This window comes from Anomalospiza imberbis, chromosome 6 (assembly GCF_031753505.1).
Source record: "Anomalospiza imberbis isolate Cuckoo-Finch-1a 21T00152 chromosome 6, ASM3175350v1, whole genome shotgun sequence".
NCBI lineage: Eukaryota > Metazoa > Chordata > Aves > Passeriformes > Viduidae > Anomalospiza > Anomalospiza imberbis.
In genome coordinates, this window is record NC_089686.1 from 24,691,046 (window position 1) to 24,697,480 (window position 6,435).

Here is a 6,435-nt window from a genome sequence, read left to right on the forward strand (position 1 = left end):
GCACTGCCAAGTGAGTGTAGAAGCTGTCTGGCATTGGCATGACTGGCATTTCATGCATGGTGCCTAACACTAACACAGTCAGGCCCATGTTTCCCAGTATGTTCTTTCTGGGCTTAATTCTACCATCATGTACCAGAGCAAGTAGTAGCTTATTCATCAGTGAATTTCACTCAGTCAGGGAGATGGAATTGGTCCTACAACAGCAACAATAGCTTTTTACCTGCGTCCTTTTCAACACTCCCCACATGCCCTTCCCACCACAATAACAAACAGAAGCTCCCAGAAAGCTCCAGCTTCAGAGCTGGAGAGTTCAGAGAGGTCTGGCTCCTCAACAGTTTGAATTTTACCAGGTCGTGTTTGCTTTAAGACCTTGAGCTACAAAATATCCTTTCTAGTGTTGAACTCCTGTGAAGACATAAACCCCGCAATGCAACGGAGAACTAAACACTTTTAAATATACTTATCTAATGGATATCAGTACTGACTTTTGTGCATGCTGCTTCTAACATTAATCTACCTGGCCTCTGCTTTCAGAGACCAAATATTAAAATTGCTTCGTCTTCTAGTCAAGAAGTCCCTATATTTGATAACAGGAGTGGTTTACAATCTCTCCCACTCTCCCTGCTATCACCCTTCCTTCTGTTGCTGCTCAACATATATGTTCTGGACATATATAGACATTGAGGAAGAGGTCTTGTGCCTACCAGCAGCTACAATACTTGTGTGAGTACTTCAGCCTGGTGCGTGGTGATCAAGTCAAGCCATGGGTTAACAGCTGAATAACTGAGCATAACACCTCAGTACCAGCTTGCTCTGTGTGCAGTGACTCATCTCAGGTATTTCTGGAATACTTTTCTGACTTTTCATTCTCTTTCATTTAGGTCACATCCAACTCCATATTGCAAGGTGCTGAGTAACAGCTTATGATCTCTAACACGTAATGGCTCCAGGGTTTGTTTACCAACATCCACTGGAGACTCCAGCTTTTCTGTAGAAACAGAAACTGAGCCCAGGCTTATCCAGGTATCAAGCTGTCACATTCCTTGGGGCCTGTAGAGCAAACTGGCCTTTGTGAAGAATGTTTACCATGACTGTGAGGCAGCTGTGTTTAGAGAGTCATTTCAAGAAAGTCGAGAAATAACCAGTAGGATTTCCATAACAGATTTATACCTATGTGTAAGGGAAGAGCAACTGTTCATCAATTGGAGCTTTGCATCCATCACAGGTAATACAGTGAAATAGCAGTGATGAGACTCAAAGTCAGACAAGGATGCAGGTAAGTCCTCAGGGTCAACTCTAGCCCATGTTTTAATTTATCAATTATTTTTATTAATATTCCTGAAACATTAATAGATTATTGGTATAGTCCTGATCTCTGTGCCCCTGCAAAGTATTCCCTCCCAGTGAGAGTGACATTAGCTTTAGGTTTTTACTGTGTGAGTATTGTGCCTGCAGCCCTTTTGCTTTTTTGCAGCTTCCAGCTTACTAGCTGTGGAAAGATCTGCTGTCAGATTTAGGATACTGAAGAGAGCTAGTAGCAGAGGCTTCTCCCAGCTTCAGGACAGGAGTAAATTTTGCTATAAACAGTATCCTGTGTGTAAGGAATTCTGCCCATTTTCTTCTAAATGGCAGCACCTTTCCATCCCAAATATCTTCTTTTCCTTTGCCCCCAAGTGCCTGATGGAACCAAGCATAGCACAGAAAAGAGGACTGAGCAAACCATGAGGAAGCTTGTTAAGGATGTGCCTTGGAGGATGATTTTTTTCCTTACAAATACATTGTAGGTAAATGCCTCCTACAGACTTTGGGGGAGCATTTTAAAGCTTATATTAATCACTTCCTTTCCCAGGTGAAACTTTTTACTTCTTCTGTAATTAACTCAAGATTTCAAAATTTTCCAGAAAAAAATTTGCAGAAATTTTAAGGTATGAATTCTTAATATTTCTACCAAATCCTTTTCTTGTTTCCTTCCATTTTAACATTATTGACAACGAAGATTCTTGTCTCACTATGACCTTATTTTCTATTTTTGCTGTTGACATATATTTATGACTAAATCATGAAGTAATCATTACAGTAAAACTGGTAGAACTGCAAAAATGATATTTACTACCCAATGAAATATCCAAATATAATGATAAATAAATTAACTCAGATAAAATATTTAATTTCTCTGTATGAATGCAAAATGCAATATTTTAGAAGCTGTAAGGCCAAGTTTTGCCTTACGATTCACCTGCTGTATGTTCCAGAGAGTGTAGGAGCTACCAAAATGTATGAAAGAGGATTTATACTGTATAACAGATGACAACTGTCTTATAAGTTCAAACTCTTGCAGCTTATGCTTTCACTCTGAAGTTCCTTGAGACAGTTATTTGATTTATGAAAGTCCAGTTGGTAGCTGGCAAACACGTACTTGCAAAGAAGCCACAGAAGCCAGCAGCAGCCAAACACAGGCATCTGAAGGCAGAATTTTCTTTATGAAGTAAAACTGCAAATAATTCAATAGTACTCCCTTACCCCCTGCCACAATGTCCCAGCATCCCCCTGCTGCTCTAGCCCGTAAGTAACTGCAGTTCAGGATGTGGTGGAAATACTAGAAGCGAGGAAAATCAGTCCACAACTGTTCCTGCAGGGTTTCACTAGGAGGAGCCATACGATGTGTAATGAATGTGCAGAGCTGTTTGCAATTAGTATGCATCCGAACTGCTCCCAGGGCAGCATTTTTGCTACTGCCATTTATCTTTGTAATAAATGCTTTTCAAATCGATCAGAAGGTAAAATTGACACAAATTACTGTGATCCTTTGGTTTCTCAGTATGCTATTTTTATAGACTTCATTCTGCCACCAAGAGGACAGTAACTCTAATTACCACATCACATACACACATTATGTAGGACTGTAGTATTTTGTGAAATGTTTCTATATCTTCCTCTTTATTTAGTACAACTGTGGGCACAACTGGGCATGATCCTACCTAATGATTCTCCTGCAGTAGAAACAATTATCAATAATAACATTATGGGGAATCAAGAGTGGGAGGGTCTTATCACTCGAGTCCCACGGTTCATCCCTAGGGAAAGGACAGATGCAAATTTAAGGTACTGAAAATGGCACAGACTAACCCTAATCCAGGTTAGAAAACACAGGGGAAATAAAGAATGAATAATGAGGGGGACTGCCTTTGGAAGGTGATTTACCTTACTGTTACCACCATGTTCCTTCAGGAAGACCAAAAGTCCATGTGGGCACATCCATAAAGAAGACAGCCACAGCTCAGCCTCCTGTTTTACCTCTTGGACTGCTGTGTCCCTCTGAGGTGAGTAATGATGCATGTCTGCTTCTAGGTGCAGGGGTAAAGGTCTACAACTCCTTCACACTTCTGATGAGAATTTTTTCCTTAGGAAACACTAATCCCTTTTCTCAGCCAGTAAAAGCCTGAAGGCTTGTGACAGATGGGCGGCAGTACCATATGCAGGAAGTACAGCTGTCAGTATCTCTAACCTGGCAAGGCACATGTTTTCCAATGTCTGAGAGCCTCAAGGCATCTGCTACACCATTCAGAGAGCGGAGGGAAACTCTGCCATTGGAGTGATTCCCAGTGAAGGGGCATTTACTTGTGTGAGCTGTAACTGTATGAGTAGCTGACCCTAGAGAGGACCAACGGACATCAGCATCAGAAGCCCTTGCTGGGTCACCTTCACCAGCCATAAGAGACCTAGAAGGGCCAGTGAATTACCCACCAGTGTTGTTGTGAATTTTTTCTTTTACAGGAATCACGTGTGAACTGTTCAAAATCCCTGAAGTGTTTACTTTTCAGTTCTGTACTGTATGAGGGGGTCCACACTACATAAAAATGTAAGAGAACAAAAAACAAATATACTATTTGCATATTTCCAATGTACCCAAAGACATTACAATTATTGCAAAATTTTAAAAAGTCACATGTGATTCTTGGATTATTTTTTAAGGAAATAAATTGCAAGTTTCTTTCAAAACTAGCATTTAAATATTCTCTTTACAGTGTGTTGCTTGCAAACGCAGGCTGGGAGCTTAGATGTCTCCCTGCTTAAACCTACTGTATTATTTCTGTTTTCAGACAGACTCCATTGAGATCTCTGTGAAATGGATGATGTGACTTACCAGTATCACACAAGTTGTTCCAAGAATACCATCAAGGCACTGGAATATGGCAGGGGGACTGGAGACTTTTCTGAGAAGGTTTTACCCAGTGATGGAAAATATATTTGTGTTATTACTTTAGCACAAGTGTCTTCTATAATGCTAAGGTTTACTTTCAAATAAAACATAAATTGCACATCTGGTTGGAAGAAATAAACGCAATAGTGCTTCAAAGACTATCTGTCAGGCTTAAAAAACAAAGAGATGAGGATTTATTGGTGTTTTTATTATTAACATAAAAGCCTTGGGATCTCAAAATAGACCAGGGTTATAGGTAAATATGGGTTCTATTTTCTTCTTTGTTCACCTTAACATATTATTAGCATCAAGCTAAAAAAGGATTATCTGAATGTTAATATATTTACTGCGTGCACATGGATGTCAGCTTAATTATTACATAGATGTAGAAGACTGTAGAGAAAAGTATGCACTAAAAGTATATTCATAATCTAAAATATTTGAGACAGCATCTTCATTCTGGAGATATTATTTGGTTAAGAAACCCCACTCTTGTACTTTCCCAGTCTTTCAAGACCTTTGTGAAGCAGCAGTGGGCTGCTTCTGTGCAAAGGCTTGGAACAGACATCTATTTGCAAATGAACAAGCAATGAAGGAAGTGGGAGTTTCTAAAATAGATTACTTATAAAATTAAAATTTGAGGAAGCTTGGGTAAAAATAACATCTCCAAATCAGCAAATATTGGGTGGCTTGAAGACATACACATTAGATTTCCTGTCTGAGCTGCTGGTGGCTTCAGCCTCCTTTCCAGGAGAAAATTATCCTATGCAGTTCTGGTTAAAGCCTCACATGAGTCACTCCGAGGTGTTGGAGGGGGCTGTACAAATCCTGGTCCCCACTTTCTCCTAAAAATTGTCTGCAAGAGGTTCAATTTTGCTATGTCAGGACCAGGTTGAATCTTTCATGGGATTTAAATTAAATCCTTGGCAACCACTTTTCTGATTTTATAATAAAATCTGACCTATGTGTTAAAGTGAGGACATTGTTTTGCTGGGTTATTGCTTAATTACTAAATGAAGAAATATTAAGTACAAATTTAATGACTCATACAATATTTCCAAATTACATGTACTATAAAGTCCCATTTACATCTACCACACTGGTGTTTAACTCACTTTCCATTATTCCTGAGGCTATTAATGTCAGTAATTACAACAGGTAACATGTCTAATATTGAGTGTATTGTGGAATAAAGGAAAGTTGAGCTCCCGCAGTGTGTTTTATGTTAAGTACAAAAAGCTTCTGATACAGTTAATGTAACTATAAATCTTAACTCAAATGCTTATATGTCTCGTTTATGACCTGAATAAACTCTGAGGCAGAAGCAGGGCAGCTGAATAGCCGCTCGCTGCCAAACCGCATATTCAGCAGAATATGCAGTTACAATATCCTTTTCATATTGAAAAATTACAGAAAGACAGAAAACAGGCGGAGTATTTTCTCTAAATTAAGTTGGGGTTTTTTTCCAGAACACTGAGTTTAATGGTAAAAAACAATCCCTAAATGCACACGAACCTTAAAATCACAAATAGAATATAAAACTTGAAATAGTGTGGAGGACTTTTTCCAGTGGAAATCCAGCCTGTGCTTATGATAAGAGCTGCTCTACAGGTTTTGATGTGTTAAATATTGAACACCCTGCCACTTGGAGAATGCACATCACTCTGCCCCTTTGGGGAAGCTGCTGGATTGGCCTGGGTGTGGAGGTAGCCAGAAATCACCTCTGGAAGAGCTGGCATTCACTGTCTGTGTGAGTTGCCAAAGGAAAACTGGGCTGTGAGGGCAAACCTTTGGAAGGAACCTTTTGGAAGGCTGTGCTGTAGGTGACTGATAAGATGATTTGGTCTGACTTTGAGCTCTCTTGCAATCACTGTTACAACCCCTGAGCAGATAACCTGAGCAGGAATAGTGTGTGCTGAGAACAAGGTAAGCACCAGTTAAAGTCCTGTCAGGGCTCTGACTTCCTATGTCAGCCCCTGTGTGCTGTGTCACCCATCTGTCCCCAAACATCAGCACACACTTGGTGAGGCTTCAGCCTAGGTGCCTGCAGTGTGAGGGTGGCTGTGGCATGGGAACCTGCAGGATGAAACAGGGAGTGAAATCATTTGATCCACAAAAAATAAGATTTAGGTGCAAGTTGCACTGGAGATCACAAAATTGGCTTAGAGGGAGAGCAACTACCAAAAATCAGAAGCCCTACTTCAATCAATTTACACTGAAATAAATTCCTTTGG

At 40.0% G+C, this 6,435-nt stretch overlaps 1 long non-coding RNA gene across 1 annotated transcript; it reads left to right on the top strand.

Moving 5' to 3' along the window:
- The first annotated feature begins 748 nt into the window (after positions 1 to 748).
- Positions 749 to 5,679, top strand: LOC137476634 (uncharacterized). Its single transcript, XR_011000481.1, has 3 exons — positions 749 to 1,023; positions 3,229 to 3,320; positions 4,101 to 5,679. It is a non-coding gene; the product is annotated as an uncharacterized lncRNA (long non-coding RNA).
- Positions 5,680 to 6,435: the final 756 nt, after the last annotated feature.